This window comes from Adiantum capillus-veneris, chromosome 20 (assembly GCF_014529385.1).
Source record: "Adiantum capillus-veneris isolate H3 chromosome 20, ASM1452938v2, whole genome shotgun sequence".
NCBI lineage: Eukaryota > Viridiplantae > Streptophyta > Polypodiopsida > Polypodiales > Pteridaceae > Adiantum > Adiantum capillus-veneris.
Window position 1 is genome coordinate 108,714,494 of NC_140950.1, and position 11,791 is coordinate 108,726,284.

The following is an 11,791-nucleotide window of genomic DNA, read 5'->3' on the forward strand; positions in this document are numbered from 1 at the left end:
CTAGTAAGTTCATCTAGTAAGTTATGAACTCCTATATGGTAGCTAGCTCTTTCGCATCCTCATCTGGTAGTTTATAAACTCCTATATAGCAAAGGGTGTTTCATCTAGTAATTTATCACTTACTATGGATCAAGTAATTGTAGTAAGTTTATCTACCCCTAATTTCATTTTAGTAAAAATTCATTAAGCATAGTTAAACAACTAATTATTGAAAAATATCATGGTTACTCCCTCGATCATCAACTAAGTTTCTTAATTGATATATTTGTTGCTAATATAAATAAGAAAACAAAATAAAGTCTCATAGTTGTAGAGGAAGCTATAAAAGGGAAGGGATCAAAACATTTTATATCTCACACACTCTATCATTGATTTGCAAGTACCACAACTGCATACATTTTCCTTAGAGAGGAAAAGATATTACAGGATGATGGAGATTATTGTAAACTTTTTGAACAATTTATGTTATATTCATCCAAATAATATTAATGATACAATTCTAAACACAAACTAGATCACAATCTATACGAAAAAAACATATTCCAATTCAAATGTAAATTGGATACCCTACAAGTACAGCCCATGTTGTCTTGATTATTCAAAAGTTTCATTAACTTCTCAAAATATGTCCATAAGCTTGGCCCACTAGCGTCAAGTTCTAGCTTTATTGAATCAAAATACTTACATCTTCCAGATTGTGCTAGAATATAGGGTCAAAATATCAATGTGGAGGTGTATTTAAAACCTTGATTTCTTCAAAGTTTTCAACAAGGTTAGTTGATAACACCAATTTAGGAATTTTGGGACTTATTCAAGTCCTATTTTAAAAATGAGACTTGAGTTTTGAGCTTTTATTGGTGACTTTGAACTATAAACCACACCAAATTGTTATTAAAATACCGATTTAGGTTTCATTTTCAAAAGGGTCCCTGCAAGGTTACTCTTATTTGACACTTTAAACTATCTAAACACACAAAAAAACACCATTAATCATAAAGAAAACGTCAAGATAATTTGCACCTTTTCAAGTACATATCTTAAAGAATTCATGCAAAAGAAAACAGTGGATTATTTTAATGCCATGACTCTAGAAGATCTTATCAAGTGCTGATTTTTTCTATTACAAAGACATGAACTGTCGTGTTTTCTATTCAAATGTCATTGCTAGTTATTTGAACCCATTGTTAGGGATTCACAAAAGCATTTTATTCATTTACTAAATGCAAGATACGAGACATCCTTAGTGATATTTGGAGTTACACTTTGCAAACTTTATCCCTTCTTTTATCACAAGTGTTGGAAATAGGGTTGCAGAGAAACACACACAGCTTGGAGAAGACGAAGGAAGCTCAAGGCACACAAAAGAGAGTGTGTTACTTAGTGTGCAATGGAAAGATAGATAGCCCTCGAGTGATGGGCGTATATACAATGCTCGGGGGAAAAACCATCCTAAAGAGGGAAAAAATGCCCCAGCGGTCCTAGTGTGTTCACACACATCACTACCACATGTATATGGTAACAAATTCCCCCTGGAGTGATGCGGTGAACAAGAGCTAGCACATGATTAAAGGGAAGTGCCATGCCCTGAGGACATGATCAGTCCACAAAGGGGAGTAAGCCCAAAGCTTTGTGAAAAGCTTCAAGCTTCTCACGAGACGATGCATTTGTGAAAAGATCTGCAAGTTTGTCCTGTGTTGGCACATAAGCCAAGTTGATCTCTCCTGCTGAGAGCCTCTCCCTGACATAGTGGTAATGCACCTCAATGTGCTTTGTGTGAGCATGAAAAATTGGGTTCCTCACAACTGCCAATGCGCTCAGACTGTCAGTGTAGATAGTGTTGGTAGTGTCCTGTCCAACACCCAAATCAGCCATAAAGCATCTGAGCCATACACACTCAACCGTAGCTGTGAAGAATGCCTTGTACTTAGCCTCACAACTCAAAGTGGCCACAGTAGGTTACTTCTTTCTCAACCATGATATACATGAATTGCCAAGCATGAAACAAAAACCACTTGTGGTGAAGCAATACCACCATCACACTGCTTAAACAGTATACCCAAGTAATGATGCAACATCCCTAAATATTTCATCTTGAAAGTAGCATTAAAATCAGCCTTAAATTCAGCAATATGTCTCTCATTTGGTCCAATGATCAGAAATCATCAACATAAAGGACGACAATGAGAAGTGCATCACCCTCACGCTTTACATACGATGTGCTTTCTGTTGGACTGTTACGGAAGCCTCGTTTGACCAAATGAGTGTCAGCTTTCTCATACCAAGCAGGAGGAGATTTCTTCAACCCATACAAAGCCTTCTTAGACTTGCACACTTTGTCCTCTTGTCCGTTTATGACAAAACCGCGATGTTGCGTTACATAAACTTCCTCAAATATGTCACCATTTAAGAAAGCAGTAACAATGTCTCATTGATGTACATCCCAACCAAAATGAGCTACCAATGCACAGAGAAAACGCACTGTAGTCATACGACAAGTGGGAGCAAAAGTCTCTTCATAATCTATGCCTTTTTGTTGTGCATAACCCTTTGCAACAAGTCGAGCCTTATGGCGATCGATCTCACCATTTGGCTTGCATTTCAACTTGTAAACCCACTTTGTATTAATGGCCTTTTTTCCAGGAGGCAAATCACATAAAGTCCATGTGTCATTTTCTATAAGTGCATCATATTCTGATTGCATGGTAGCCATCCAATTTTTTGAATTCTGTGCTTCATCAAAAGACAGAGGCTCCTCAACATCATGTAAGCTAGACACAACGAAAGCATAACAATCTGATGCATAAGATGCATGGCAAGAGCCTGAACGAGTAGGACTAGACAAAGGTGCGTCCAATTTAGTGCCATGCAAAGTGTGCACCAGCCATTTTGGGATACCTCTAGCCTGCTCATTTTCATCCCTTTCCTCATCAAGTACATCATGTACATCTGCATCAGTAATCTGTAACATTTTCAAAAACCCTCATAGGCTGTACATTTGCCTCATTGGAACTTACATTCGTATTTCCACCACCCAAAAAGAGGCAAAAAAGTGTCATAAATGTCCCGTGAGCTTATTACTGTCTCTAGTACATGACAGCAAGGGTTGAACACAATCTTCCACAAACACTACATCCTGTGAAACCAGAATACGTTTTGTTTGCGGATGATGCAACCTGTAACCTTTGCTTTCAGCACTATCACCAAAAAAAATACATTTGACAGCCTTACCATCCAATTTTCGTATGCTCTTTTTTCATTAAGATCACCCAACAAAACTTTGCAGATATTCTGTGCGACAAGGTTTGCAACCACATATTATGTTCTTGCCACCTTACAAGAAGTGAAGCCTGCATTGATTGAAACAGTAGCTAATAGACGCTGGGATACATGGCTTAGCAAGTATCCTAGCTACCAAGAGGCAGCTGCAAGTTGTGTACAACCAAATATCGTATGTATCTAAAGACAACACCAAGTCATTTAGTGGTCAATGCAAAACCAAACCACAATATGCATACATCAAAATCTTTGTTGTGCATAACCCTTTGCAACAAGTCGAGCCTTATGGCGATCGATCTCACTATCCGGCTTGTGTTTCAACTTGTATACCCACTTCGTACTAATGGCCTTTTTGCCAGGAGGCAAATCACATAAAGTCCATGTGTCATTTTCTATAAGTGCATCATATTCTGATTGCATGGCAACCATCCAATTTTCTGAATTCTGTGCTTCATCAAAAGACAGAGGCTCCTCAACATCATGTAAGCTAGACACAACCAAAGCATAACAATCTAATGCATAAGATGCATGGCAAGAGCCTGAACGAGTACGACTCGACAAAGGTGCGTCCAATTTACTGTCATGCAAAGTGTGCACCAGCCATTTTGGCATACCTCTAGCCTGCTCATTTTCAGCCCTTTCCTCATCAAGTACATCATGTACATCTGCATCAGTAATAGGCTGATCTGTAACATTTTCAGAAACCCTCATAGGCTGTACATTTGCCTCATTGGAACCTTACATTCGAATTTCCACCACCCGAAAAGAGGCAACAAAGTGTCATAAATGTCCCGTGAGCTTACATTACTGTCTCTAGTAGATGACCGCAAGGGCTGAATAGAATCTTCCACAAACACAACATCTCGTGAAACCAGAATACATTTTGTTTGCGGATGATACAACCTGTAATCTTTGCTTTCAGCACTATAACCAACAAAAATACATTTGACAGCCTTACTGAGATCATGAACTGTACATTTGTCATCCACAAATTTGACTACAAGTCCAAGTTTAGCAAGTGCGGATACAGATAAGAGATTCTTCTTGACACTAGCAAGGTAAGTGTCCATATCATCTTCCTCATGCATAATCTTCGACTCTAACTCTTTACGCAGCAAAGCAATTTTAGCCTCATTGTGACTTGCATAAAGACCAACCAAAATATCCCAAGCCTGTTTTACAGATTTTGCTGAACTGATGTGAGGAACACTGGTGTGCTTCACAGACAACGCAACCGTAGTGTTATGTTTGTGGCTCCTTAATAAGTTGTTTTTGATGTTATTGTGGCTCATGAGGTTTCTCTTGTATTTCATTGAAAAATCCTTTCAGTTTTAAACATGCTATTCCACACATCCACATTATATTTTAGAGGTTCTTGCCATCAATTTGATGCCCAAGTAGATCTACCTCAATTCTCCTTTGTACATGCAAACTTCAAGCTACTCATCTAGACCTCGTCTACAAATGTGGGGACTAAACCATTAGTTCATTTTTGTGTCACGCTCAAATTAAGATCTAGAGCATTATTCAAAAGCTTCATTACTTCGTTAGCATAGGAGGTAAAACTGCAGCACTGCGCTCTCATTAACCCATGTGGCTACTCTATAAAAGAAAAAAACCACTGCGATGAAAAGCTCTAAAAAAACTACGACTACGCCGTCAAAAGCTACCAATTGCCAAGTGAATAAAATAAAAAAAGAATTATGCGTTGCTCTCAGCAGCAATGCGATCTTCTCCACAAGCAGTTCGAAGTTCGCAGGTTCCTAGAAGTAGCCCAGAGCGTTGTCTGCAGGTTTGTCTCTGGCCACTGTTTGTGTGTGTGTGAGTGAGAGAGAGAGAGAGAGAGAGAGAGAGAGAGAGAGAGAGAGAGAGAGAGAGAGAGAGAGAGAGAGAGAGAGAGAGAGAGAGAGAGAGAGAGAGAGAGAGAGAGAGAGAGAGAAGGCTATGAAGCTAGTAGCATCTTTTGTCTCTGGACACTGTTTGTGTGTGTGTGTGTGTGTGTGTGTGTGTGTGTGTGTGTGTGTGAGAGAGAGAGAGAGAGAGAGAGAGAGAGAGAGAGAGAGAGAGAGAGAGAGAGAGAGAGAGAGAGATAGATTTTATTATCGTCCTCGGAGGTCAAATATGACCTATGGGACCAAAGTTACATGTGATGTAGTATGTGTATGGCTGATGAGTGCCTCTCGATGCTCCAAAATTGTAGTGATGAGAGTCGCAATGGAGAGCCCACACTTTGGCTGGGAGAGGAAAGTGTGTAGGTCTAAGTTATGGCTGAAAATGTGAGAGAAGCAAGTTCGGATGTGATCAAAAGCTGAGCACTCTAGTAGTGTGTGGTACTCAGACTCTCGAACTTGCAGTGAGCATAATGTGCACAATCGATTTGACTCTTCTCCATTGCCCCAACGCCCTATCTCGCATCGAAGGAAATGGGAGCTAAGCCAAATTGCTTCGATAGTGCGTATCGCGGACAAGGGAATAGGCTCAAGCATGTAAGTGTGAGTACGGTTTCCTCTCTCAGCGAAGAACATGGTTTTGTAGTTGGGGGCAATATAGGTGGTGTAATGTATGAAGCGTGACCCACCGGATTTCTCCCAAGCCGTAATTCATTGGCGTTTTAGAAAAGCTTCATTCACTTGAGAGTCAATTGAAGCATCATGTAGCAAGTGTAATGCATCCCATCTCCCAAACCACTTCTTTATGTCTTGCATCCATCCCGTGCTCAAGATCTTGCTTTTATGCGTCTTTTGAACTTTTTTGCTTGCTTCCCATGCAATTGTAGGAAGTCGATGTGAGGGGTTTTGACGCATCTTTTTCATGTACTCCACAACCCTTTCCATGCCCATAACCTCAATTGGAAGAGATCCCGACTCAAGAAGTAGGAGCATATATGGGGTTTGTGTCTTAACTTGGAGAAAGTTTGTAAGAAAACGCTTTTGGACATTCTCAAACTCTTTCCAAGTAGACTTTGAGATGCTCCCGCCCCACACTTCAACTCCATAAAGAAGAACCGGTGTCACCAATGCATCAAAAAGATACTTCTTGAGAACCCAACACTTGATGTTTCCCGCATTACACATGTTCTCAAATGCATAATATGCTCTCTTTCCCGCTTCCAAACGACGCATAGCACATTCATGCCACTTGTGATTGGATATATATATATATATATATATATATATATATATATATATATATATATATATATATATATATATATATATATATATATATATATATATATAGAGAGAGAGAGAGAGAGAGAGAGAGAGAAGGCTATGAAGCTAGTAGCATCTTTTGCTCTCAGCAGCAATTCGATCTTCAAATATTATTGGACATCAATCGTGGACCAAAATCTTGCTAGCGTTTTTTGAGGCCAAGGTATTAAGAAAAGGGTTAACGTATGGTGTCACATGTGGTGGATATGTGGCCTTTGGCCTATGTCACAACACATTGATATGTACCATCTCTAGTTTACCTAGCATTCCAATCAACATATAGTAATTAGCATGTGACCATGTAACGACATAATTTTCCCTTTTGGTCAAATCTTGTAATCAAATATTCCGAGAGACCACATCCGACATTGGAAGAGACCACATCTGAGATTTCTTGTTAAGATTAGCTTGTATCCCATTGCCTTGCTACAAATCATTTTATTTACATAAATGTCAGACAGTATGCACCTTCCTTCTAGCCCCTTCAGAGGCTATCCTACAATGCATCTTGTCCAAAAGACGACATTCTAGATAGAAAACTTGTGAGCAAATCCTATGATTTCAATAGAGTCCTCATCTCCTCATATGTGAACATGGAAAGGAGGCTATAGTGCAATTGGTCGGCACTGATGGGTTGATAGCAAAAATCTTATATATATATACAAATGATTTCAATATCCAAGGAGGTTGGGTCCAATGGCACTCAATATGATAAGTTTGGGCCAATTGAACGTGATAAGTTTGGACATAGTGTGAGAAGCTGCAATGTGAGGCAATTGATATACATCACTACATCCAATTAGGGCCAATTGTGAGCAAGAAAAGAAATCCATGATTTGAGATTCGAAGGGAAGGTTTGTTTCTTGAGCATTGCCATAGTAGATATGTATGCTGAATTTCGTGCTCTTTGATTAGGAGCAAGGTTCTAGGGAGGCTTCTTAGATGTATACATAGTTACATCACATTTTTCATTCTACGATATACTATGAGATACGAGGCCGCTTTCACTGTCTAATCAGAGAGGGAATTGGAGCACTGGCTAGAGTTATGAGATATCAGGATAAGAGATGCCTCGGGCTGTTTTTGCTAGACTTGTGTAGACTTTGGGAGAGTTGCTTGAGGAGACCAGACAGAGGGAGACATTCACAGAAGGAGATCACTCACTTCTTTAGAGCAAGGACTCAACAGCCAGATGAGCATGCCTCATGGAGGCTCCATTAGAGGATCAATACTATTATAGCACGATATGGGAGACTTCTAGTACGACTATTTACAGAGGCTGAGATTCAGGAAGCTCTTCAATGACCGATGCAATACTTCCTCCTCATACAACGCCCGATGTGGGGCATCCTCGGACATTGATAAGGATGATGATGATTTTAGTGTGATAATTTTAGTCTTTCATTTTCCTTCATTTTATTTTTGTACCCAGACATTGGATTCATTCCACAAGGATTGAATCTCATAGGTCGTTTAATATAACATTTCATTTCATTTCATTTCTCTCTCTATCCTATCTCCATCTATAATCAAGGCACGAAACGTGTTGTCAATTAACTCAGCCATGGCGCCCTCGCCTGCTCCCCGAAGTTGCTAGCCCTTACTGAATATCGCACGGCTCTCAAGTGCATTCCCCCGCCTTGCGTCATTTCCTGCAAACAAAACATTGCAGGATCCCTTTGAATCAGCTCTTTCTTGAGGGCGTGGCACCATTTAAACTGTAGGCGAGGAGCAGAGACCCCGCAGTTGCGAAGGTGGACACGATAACAAGGATAGTGGAGGCGGTAGAGAGAGGGGCGCCATTTATAAGCAGCATGAGCAAGCGTCCGCGAGCCTGTGCCAGTGCTCTAGCTTATATAGGCGATGATCAGGCCAAGATCTCGGCTCACTTGGCGACTTGGACGCTAAATGCGATGGGTTTGAAACTGTTGTTAAATTTCTTAGTTGCCGCGAGCTGTACTATGGGAACAGCGTTGGCAGCACCTCCCCTCACCATCACCACCACCACCACCACCACCAATTCCTCCAGCTCTTAAGCGTCAGCTTGCTCCATGCAAGTTCAAAGTCCAAAAGCCTAATGGAAAGTTCGTTGGAGAGTTGGAGATCGGTCTGAAGTTCTTCCCTAAGGTTTGGCAAAGCTTTCGTTACTATTACTGACTATCCTTTAAATACAAGTAGTAGAAGTAGGGGCTTTGCCACAAGCATGTGGGTACTTTGTAGGTTCATCATGGAGTCTTGGAGATCCATATGATAGAAGCCCATGGTCTCATAGATTCAGATAGTTTTGGTAAGTGGTGTGTTCTGTCAACGTGGAAGATGCCATGTCTGGGGCTTAGAATTACTCCTAATCGAGCATTTTTCATTCTGCAGCTAGAAAATCTGACCCTTATGCTGTCATCTATTGCCATAAGGAGCATCAAAAGAGCCGTTTCATTTAAGGTATGGATGTCACCTTCTTACTACCAACTTTACAGAAATGATCTAGCATATGTTATCTTCACTTTTGAGTTCTGCAAATGGGTTTCAATTATCAAGGCCAAAGCATGAATGTTATTGTTTGATTACCATTAATCTTTATTCTGTCTCAATTTATAGAGGCAAAATCTTGACGCTGAGCTCTGCAAATGGGTTTCAATTGTAGAGGCTAAAGCATGAATGTTATGTGATCAGCATTGACCTTCATTCTGTTTTTCTTGTATAGAGGCAAAAGCATGGATGGTATTGATCAATTAACAGTTGGCATTTTTTTGGTTTTCTTGAATAGGTAAGCAAGGAGAAACTGTGTGGGATGATACTTTCTCTTTCCAAGTGGACAACGATGTGACCGATGCCTTAATCAAGATCTTTGACAAGGATGATTTTCAGGCTGATGATCCTCTTGGCACTGTTGTGTAAGTAGACAAGATGACAAGACTTTTAAGTGGGATCCATTGTATTTGTATGGAGATGGGGGGTGGGATGCATGTAAGTTATGCACTTCGAATGCATGGTGTCTTCATGTGGATGCTTTCGTAATCCTGAGTGTTGCCTCAGATTGTTGCTGGTTTGTATCGCTTTGTGGGAGAGAGGTTATGACTACATGTTTTTATTAATCCCAATTCCAGGGGTTTCACCAGTATTAATGATGGGATGTCACCTGCACGAATGAAAGGTTTTTTTTTTTTAACCCCTAAATGTAGAACCATTCTTTGTAAAATGCACCTTTCCTCCTTTGTATAACCCAAAGGTATCTAGTATATATCAAGAGCTTGGGTAGCCAAGGGCTACCTAAAAAATGGTAGGGTGGAGAATCGTAGGCTTACCCACTTGTGGTCTCACATGCATTTTTGCAGTCTTTACCATCTATTGTTATGTGAGTGCACACATTAGCACTTTGGCCTCTATGAGTGCACACATTAGCACGTTGTCTTGTGTGAGTGCACACATGAGCACGTTGTCCATGCATTAGTGTGCACATGCATGTGCATCCTTTACCATCTAATGCTCTGAATGTGCACACATTAGTACTTAGTCCACACATTTGTGTGTGGTTAACTTGTGTATGTAATGAAGTATGAATATTGAAACTGCCCTGAAGTCATTGGATATGGTGGAATTTTGCAGAATTCCATTGCATAAAGTATTTGTAAGTGGGCATTTATCTCCTTCAAAGTCCAAGGTGCTGGGTTCCAAGGGACAACCACAAGGCGAAGTGAGCGTGGCACTCAAGTTCTCGCCCACGGTATTTCACATGCTTTAAAAAAATCGAACTTCTTTTTTTGTAGAAAAGCGTGTGAAACTAGCTCTTGTACTATGTGTGAAGACTTGGTAGCCTAGCTTCTAATAGAAGGCATGATGATTGTACGATTTGAAAAGATTGGCTATTTTTCTTTAAAGGATGTAGAAGTAGCCAATGATAAAGAAGGATAGTTGTATGATGGACTTTGTAAGAATTTTTGAAAGACATCTATGTGAAAATGATCATTTTTAGTTTTCTATTTAATCTTTTAGTCAAAAAGTATGTGCTAATCTGTATATGATTTGTTAAATTGATTATTCATGTGAATTATTATAATACAACTACATACATAGTATTTTGTGGCTACAACCATGTAGGAGAAAGAAGAATTTCTTACTACATGGTTAGTTAAAACTCCCATATAGCGATAATATTATGGCTACAGCCATCTAGGAGAATCCGAGACAAACTAGTAAGAAATTCTTGCTATATGGTTACTTAAAACGCCTATATAGCTATAATATTATGGTTACAACCATATAGGAGTATTCTCATTATTACATGTTTGCACTCTTACTAGATATGTGTATTCAATCTAGTAATTTGCTTAGTAGTTATATATTTTTTGCTATATAGAAATGCGTCCAAAGCTCCTTGTGACCTCTTGTGATGCTAGCTCCACCTGCTTTAAAGTGAAGCAATTTCTACTTGGGAGAGTAATGGCGAAGGATCTCCTTGTGGTGCGTTGAACATTTAAGGCTGCAATGGTTCTTTGGAGCACGAGGAGGCAACACTGCATGGCATGAGTCGCAGGTCGGAAGCAGCAATGCGTGCCGAGAAGGGGGCCGGGGAGGAGCACGGGATTGGAGAAAGAGAGCCCCAAGAGGGGTGGCATGGAGTAAGACTGCGGAGACTGCAACGAGGTAGGCGTTGGCTACCTCTTGATTTATCACAAGGTCGCTAAATGTGATTTGAGGCCTTATTAATTTTGATGGACCAATGGTACCCAATTCAATTTCTTTCAATTCAAGGGTACCCAAATGGTGCACTGACAAGGATATTCATCAGATCACCAAGTTCGCTTACTTGGCAGTCCATGTCAACCTTCAGCACGACGACCTCTACTCTAAATCACCTCCGTCCAGCCCTTGATCATGGATAACGAACTCCGCCTTCTCTGGAGCACTACCCTTCTTCTTCTTCTTATCTCTCTCTCTCTCTCTCTCTCTCTCTCTCTCTCTCTCTCTTTCCCCCCGTAGCATGCAAAGCTTCAAAAGTGAAATGCAAATGAAAATTATATTCTTATTCTTATTGCATACTCGCACGCCCCGCCTACTTGCGGGCCTTGCTCGCTCTTACCACCTCACTCTGTATGTGTTTGTGTGTGTGTGCATATTTATACATCTCTCCATGACACACACACGATCGACAAAAATTGAATTGACAAAATATTCTTATTTTGTGTTCCATAATATTCTTATTGCAGACAACAAGTGTGCAAGAAAGGCGGGTGGAGTGGAGGTGTGTTTGCAGCAGCTCAACTATTTAGGTCAACCAGGTACCTTTTTAATTTAGTTAATTACTT

At 40.2% G+C, this 11,791-nt stretch overlaps 1 pseudogene; it reads left to right on the forward strand.

The window, feature by feature from the left end:
- The first annotated feature begins 4,979 nt into the window (after positions 1-4,979).
- Positions 4,980-10,264, forward strand: LOC147433064 (16 kDa phloem protein 2-like; annotated as a pseudogene).
- Positions 10,265-11,791: the final 1,527 nt, after the last annotated feature.